Source organism: Osmerus eperlanus, chromosome 19 (assembly GCF_963692335.1).
Source record: "Osmerus eperlanus chromosome 19, fOsmEpe2.1, whole genome shotgun sequence".
Classification (NCBI taxonomy): domain Eukaryota; kingdom Metazoa; phylum Chordata; class Actinopteri; order Osmeriformes; family Osmeridae; genus Osmerus; species Osmerus eperlanus.
Window position 1 is genome coordinate 2,282,216 of NC_085036.1, and position 6,000 is coordinate 2,288,215.

General features: G+C 40.2%; 1 long non-coding RNA gene across 1 annotated transcript; it reads left to right on the forward strand.

The window, feature by feature from the left end:
- The first annotated feature begins 664 nt into the window (after positions 1 to 664).
- Positions 665 to 1,434, forward strand: LOC134039761 (uncharacterized). The gene is made up of 2 exons (XR_009932821.1): positions 665 to 807; positions 1,311 to 1,434. It is a non-coding gene; the product is annotated as an uncharacterized LOC134039761 (long non-coding RNA).
- Positions 1,435 to 6,000: the final 4,566 nt, after the last annotated feature.

Below are 6,000 nucleotides of genomic sequence, written 5' to 3' on the forward strand. Positions count from 1 at the left end.
CTAGGTCAACTTGTTTGAGGTGTGGATGCTAGGTAAATGTTCGTTTTTCTCTGTGCCTAGCTCGTTAGCTATCACAGCTGCGCCATCACCGTGGCAACCAAACAGACACACCATTAGCATTTTTGAAACTGCCAAAGGAGTTGTATTTTATGGAGGACCAAACCTGCCAAAATTAAAAATAAATAAATAAATGTATTTATACATAAAAAAATGTAAATATATAAAAATAAATGTATGAAAACATCTTAATTACGTATTTATTTATTTACATGGCCATTTATTTCTGTATATATTTATTTTTGTATTAATTTATTTCTGTGTACATTTATTTCTGTATTTATTTATTTCTGTGTACATTTATTTCTGTATTTCCTTGTCCTTAAGCTAATGAGGTAAGCTGTCAATCAATGTATGTCACGGTGTCACCTTAACCCCATTGGTTGATCGGTATCAGAGTGCGAAGATGGACTTTCCATGCCTGGGTTTGCTATGACTACCTTAGTAAACAAAAGACTGCACACACGCAATAGATAGCGAGATATGAGAGTTTTGCCTAGCTAACCTTGCTAAAAAAAGTGCTAGTCAAGATGTTTAACTTTTTCGCGTTGAGGCTCTGGATACCAATTTGTACCATTTAGCTGCCTGCAGAGTCAAAGAGAAAGAGTTGCGTCAATTGCCTTTACGTTCATGGTACTGTACTGTACTGTAGGCTAGTTAGAACTAGAGCGAGCTAGCATCAGTTTCAAACACAGCAGCATCGTCGTTGAGGAACAGTTGTACTGTACTGTATGATGGAGTTGTGCCAAGGTAAGAATGTGGAAGTTCTTGGCCCATTTTCTGGCATCTAGTACATTTAACATTTCAGTATCTTAAAGTGCCGAGATTTTTTGATGCTAGCTAGACATGTAGAAGCCAGAACGTAGCAAAAACAATGTGCTACGAAGTGAGTGATGACCTGTTTATGTAATGATCAGTGTAGCTAGCTAATTTAGTGCACTATTTATATTTATTGAGAAACTAATGCCTACAAACAAGTTTGTGTGAGAGGAAAGCTGTATTTAATTATTAATCCGTAACTGTGGTCGCTTATTTGCACCATAGTCTGGGGGTTGGTACAGTAAGAAATTGGATGATATTATACAGTGTCAAGGAACCATCAAAGAACATAGTACAACATGGTTAATCTATTCATAAAGTGAATGTTTACTAAGCAAACTATGAGTTAGAGACCATTGTAACATTCAGTCCATCATGTGATTATCATTACAGCTTACTGTCTGTTTATGTGTGTGTGTCTATGGCCCTTGCAGTCTGGCATTGCTACTGATGTTGATGTGAGCTGAAAAGGAGGCCCAGTGCCTTGGAGGTGGATGTCAGACCACTGGACGAAGGAGCGCTGGATGGGAGACCACTAGTTGAAGGAGCGCTGGATGGGAGACCACTGGATGAGAGATTTCTGGATGAGGGAAAATGTGATGGAGTGGGCTGTCTTATATTTAAACCACAGTATTTTTGTCATTACTATGCTTTTAATTGTGGTCGTTATTGAGTTATATTGAGTTTGCTCCTGTTGACTTTAGCAAACCACCTCTTTCTCCTCTCACTATCAGCTGGGAAGCCGTAGCCTACATCACCACTCCCTATTTGGAGCATGCAATACATCCCCATGCATCACACCCAACCATTATGAAATCCAAGATGCTAGGTGCAAGACCAAGACAGCGCGGTGTAGACAAAAGCGTTACCTTTATTGTGTCACCCTTTACACTCTTTTCATAGCAGAGACTAAAATAACGTGTACATATTTGAATAAAGTTGAGGTGGCTCGGGCATCTGATAAGGATGCCTCCTGGACGCCTCCCTGGTGAGGTGTTCAGGGCACGTCCCACTGGGAAGAGGCCCCGGGGAAGACCCAGGACACGCTGGAGGGACTATGTCTCTCGGCTGGCCTGGGAACGCCTCGGGGTCCCCCAGGAAGAGCTGGTGGAAGTGGCCGGGGAGAGGAAAGTCTGGGCCTCCCTGCTTAGGTTGCTGCCCCCGCGACCCGACCCCCGGACAAGCGGAAGATGATGGATGGATGGATGGACATATTTGAATAGTCATGTTGACTATCATGTAGTTGTACTGTAGCCTTTCACAACCAAGTCCTTGAGGTTTAATCATTGTGCACTACACATGCATAAAATGATACTATATAGTAGGGAAAGATTAAATAAAGATGTAATAATAATAATAAATAATAAATAAAATAATAATAAAAATAAATCTATCAATAAATATATTGCATACATAGAAATAATTTTACAATTAATTTACTATAGTCTTTTATTTTCTACGTAATTTATTTCTGTCTGTATTTATTTCTGTATTTATTTATTTCTGTGTACATTTATTTCTGTATTTCTTCATCCTTAAGCTAATTAGGGGGCGGGATTGGGGCGGGATCAGGGCGGGATCGGAGCAGGACGTTCAGACAAGCATTATGCCATAGCAATCCACACTCGACGATTGTGTCGACGAGTGTGTCAGACGGGTCAAACTAAGAAACTTGTGTAAATGAATTTAGACGTAGCTCTAATCATTTTGATTTTAATCCAGTGTTGTAACATTACATAAGTAGCCGGGTAACTTCCCTAGCAGGTCACAAATACATTATGTAGATTGCATATCATTGAAATGGTGCGGTCTAGTTTATAAGCATGGTTATACTACTATACTCTGCAGTTAGACCGACACAGGTGAATCTCAGTAAATTAGAATATCATGGAAAAAGGTGAAATTCATATATTATACAGAGGCATTACACACAGAGTGAAACATTTGAAGTGTTTATTTCTTTTCATTTGGATGATTATGGCTTACAGCTAATGAAAACCCAAATTTCAGTATCCTAGAACATTTGACTGAAAAAGTTAAATATTGTAGACTCGTGATGTCCTACTCTAATCAGCTGATTATCTCCTGTAACGGTTTCCTAAGCCTTTAAATGGTCTCTAAGTCTGGTTCAGTAGGCTACACAGTCATGGGGAAGACTGCTGTCCTGAAGACAATCATTGACACCCTCCACAAGGAGGGTAAGCCACTAAAAGTCATTGCTAAAGACGCTGGCTGTTCCCAAAGTGCTGTATCCAAGCATATTAATAGAAAGTTGAGTGGAAGGGAAAATTGTGGTAGAAAAAGGTGCACAAGCAACAGGGATAACTGCAGCCTTGAGAGGATTGTGAAGCAACGGTCATTCAAGAATTTGGGGGAAATTCACAAGGAGTGGACTGAGGCTGGAGTCAGTGCATCAAAAGCCACCATGCACAGATGTATCCAGGACATGGGCTACAACTGTCGCATTCCTCGTGTCAAGCCACTCCTGAACCAGAGACAACGTCAGAAGCGTCTTACCCAGGCGAAGGAGAAAAGGGAAAGGACTTGCTCAGTGGTCCAAGATCCTCTTTTCAGATTAAAGTAAATGTTGCATTTCACTTGGAAATAAAAGTCCCAGAGTCTGGAGGAAAAGTGGAGAGGCACAGAATCCAAGTTGCTTGAAGTCCAGTTTGAAGTTTCCAAGTGATGATTTGCAGAGCCATGTAATCTGCTGGTAGGTCCACAGTTTTATCAAGTCCAAAGTCAATGCAGCCGTCTACCAGGACATTTTAGAGCACTTCATGCTTCCTTCCATTGACAAGCTTTATGGAGATGCTGATTTCATTTTCCAGCACGACTTGGCACCTGCCCACACTGCCAGAAGTAACAGAACCTGGTTTAATGACCATGGTATCACTTGATTGGTCAGCAAACTTGCCTGACCTGAACCCATAGACTCTATGAGTATTGTCAAGAGGAAGATGAGACACCAGACCCAACAGTGCAGACGAGCTGAAGGCCGCTATCAAAGCAACCTGGGCTTCCATAACACATCAGCAGTGCCACAGGCTGATCGCCTCCATGCCATATTGATGCAATTATTCATGCAAAAGGAATCCAGACCAAGTATTGAATGCCTATATGAACATACTTTCCAGTCGGCTGACATTTCTGTATTAAAAATCCTTAGGTTTATTGGTCTTGTGTAATATTCTAATTTTCTGAGATACTGAATTTTGGGATTTCATTAGATGAAAGTCAGAATCATCAAAATTAAAATGAACGCTTGAAGTATTTCACTGTGTGTGTAATGCATCTGTATAATATATGAGTTTCAACTTTTGAATTTACTAATCAAAATAAACAAACTTTTCCACAATATTCTAATTTACTGAGGTACACCGATACTCATAGTTCAAGCAGTGCATTTGTAAGGGAGCGTGCTGCACATGTCATTATCAACAGGATTTGGAAAATCAACCGATGCAATAGGAGCTGTATTCCAATTTAAGAATGTCTTCAAGAATCTCTTTAAGAATCTCTTCATACCCTTCATGTGTTGTCATTAAATGTAACTTGGAAACAAGTAGTTTGTTCTGCATCTTTATTTAATCTTTCCCTACTATATAGTATCATTTTATGCATGTGTAGTGCACAATGATTAAACCTCAAGGACTTGGTTGTGAAAGGCTACAGTACAACTACATGATAGTCAACATGACTATTCAAATATGTACACATGTTATTTTAGTCTCTGCTATGAAAAGAGTGTAAAGGGTGACACAATAAAGGTAACGCTTTTGTCTACACCGCGCTGTCTTGGTCTTGCACCTAGCATCTTGGATTTCATAATGGTTGGGTGTGATGCATGGGGATGTATTGCATGCTCCAAATAGGGAGTGGTGATGTAGGCTACGGCTTCCCAGCTGATAGTGAGAGGAGAAAGAGGTGGTTTGCTAAAGTCAACAGGAGCAAACTCAATATAACTCAATAACGACCACAATTAAAAGCATAGTAATGACAAAAATACTGTGGTTTAAATATAAGACAGCCCACTCCATCACATTTTCCCTCATCCAGAAATCTCTCATCCAGTGGTCTCCCATCCAGCGCTCCTTCAACTAGTGGTCTCCCATCCAGCGCTCCTTCGTCCAGTGGTCTGACATCCACCTCCAAGGCACTGGGCCTCCTTTTCAGCTCACATCAACATCAGTAGCAATGCCAGACTGCAAGGGCCATAGACACACACACATAAACAGACAGTAAGCTGTAATGATAATCACATGATGGACTGAATGTTACAATGGTCTCTAACTCATAGTTTGCTTAGTAAACATTCACTTTATGAATAGATTAACCATGTTGTACTATGTTCTTTGATGGTTCCTTGACACTGTATAATATCATCCAATTTCTTACTGTACCAACCCCCAGACTATGGTGCAAATAAGCGACCACAGTTACGGATTAATAATTAAATACAGCTTTCCTCTCACACAAACTTGTTTGTAGGCATTATTTTCTCAATAAATATAAATAGTGCACTAAATTAGCTAGCTACACTGATCATTACATAAACAGGTCATCACTCACTTCGTAGCACATTGTTTTTGCTACGTTCTGGCTTCTACATGTCTAGCTAGCATCAAAAAATCTCGGCACTTTAAGATACTGAAATGTTAAATGTACTAGATGCCAGAAAATGGGCCAAGAACTTCCACATTCTTACCTTGGCACAACTCCATCATACAGTGCAGTACAACTGTTCCTCAACGACGATGCTGCTGTGTTTGAAACTGATGCTAGCTCGCTCTAGTTCTAACTAGCCTACAGTACAGTACAGTACCATGAACGTAAAGGCAATTGACGCAACTCTTTCTCTTTATGACTCTGCAGGCAGCTAAATGGTACAAATTGGTATCCAGAGCCTCAACGCGAAAAAGTTAAACATCTTGACTAGCACTTTTTTTTAGCAAGGTTAGCTAGCCAAAACTCTCATATCTCGCTATCTATTGCGTGTGTGCAGTCTTTTGTTTACTAAGGTAGTCATAGCAAATCCAGGCATGGAAAGTCCATCTTCGCACTCTGATACCGATCAACCAATGGGGTTAAGGTGACACCGTGACATACATTGATTGACAGCTT